The sequence below is a fragment of the Gavialis gangeticus genome, unplaced genomic scaffold, assembly GCF_001723915.1.
Source record: "Gavialis gangeticus isolate Ggan-Ray unplaced genomic scaffold, GavGan_comp1, whole genome shotgun sequence".
Lineage (NCBI taxonomy): Eukaryota > Metazoa > Chordata > Crocodylia > Gavialidae > Gavialis > Gavialis gangeticus.
In genome coordinates, this window is record NW_017728992.1 from 92,723,347 (window position 1) to 92,724,763 (window position 1,417).

Consider the following 1,417-nt stretch of genomic DNA (forward strand, 5'->3'; position numbering starts at 1 on the left):
TCAGTAAGTGGCCCTCCACCCGAAATAATTGCCCGCCCCTGTACTAACCACACCTAGGGTCCCACTGAAATGTGGAAAGAGATCATGGGCTTTGTCTGTTAAACTCCTTTAGTTAGGTAACAACATGGGATCAAAGGAAGAAGAAAATTACTGGAAAGAAAAAGAAAACTAAAAGCTAATGCTATCAGGAGTCTGACCTTGGTTGGATTATTTGGAGGGGAAGAAAGCACTCCTTATTTGACTCCACTTCCAAAAACTCTTGATATGAATTTGATTCTCCCCCTGGGACAATTGCTTAATAAATCTCATAGGATAGCTTCTCTAACAGCTTTTCATCTATTATAATTTTTGTTTTGCCTCTTATACAAAGAAAGGATTATGTAACATTTTAAAAGGAATTTCTGAATCACTACAGAGCTGAAGATTAGAGTGCATTTCTATATCAATTTAGCAAAAAACACCCCAAATCATAAATTCCTCAAAATTACTAACTTTTAAATCTTGTGTTTGCAGCATTGGGCTATTCTCCTTAGGTGAAACTCCTTGCTCCATTGTGGTTAACGTAAGTTTGCCATTGATTTCAGTGAGATTAGTACATCATCCTTCACAATTTCAAGATAGTGCAAAAACCTAACTGGTACTTATTTTACACAGGTGTAACAGGAGAGTGTCCTAGGCAGTGGCTGCACACATGGCAATACTGGTAGTGGTAGATATGATTGTGTCCCCTCCCTCAGTTAGGCCATATTAATACAGCAATGGTAAATATTGTTCAATACTCTTGAAATTATTAGAGAAACATCCAAAAGCTGAGGGAAATTTAACCTTTAAATTTAGCAAGTAAATACTGACCAATCAACTTTAGGTTTTTTTTTTTATTTTGTTCTCTATATCTTTACACACCAGGAAATTATTCAATTATGTTCCTGCACAATTTTGCACATAAAAGGCATGACCATGCATGATTGCATAATTTTGCATTATTTATTCTGTGGTAGGCTCCATGACTTGGAGGCAGCGCAGCAAGCTGTGTGACTGGACAGCTGGGTAAGTGAGGAGTGGAGCTTCAGCTTGCAGGAGGGAAGGATGGGCATGGGGTTTGTGGGTGTACATGGGGCTGTGTGTGGGTGGGTATGGGCTGTGTTTTCTCACTACTTCTAATATACATATACAGAACCACATAGCTTTACAGTTTTAGTTCAGCTCCATCTTAGACATCTCCATCAATCCAACTTGAAGCTGTTGCTCCTTGTTCTGTCATCCACCACCACTGAGACGGCCTAGCTCCATCCTCTTCAAATCCCCCTTCAGGTAGTTAAAGGCTGCTATTAATTCCCTTCTCAGTTATCTAATCTCTAGACTAAATAAGCCCAACTTCCTCAGCCTCTCCTTATAAGTCATGTGCCCCAGCCCCCAA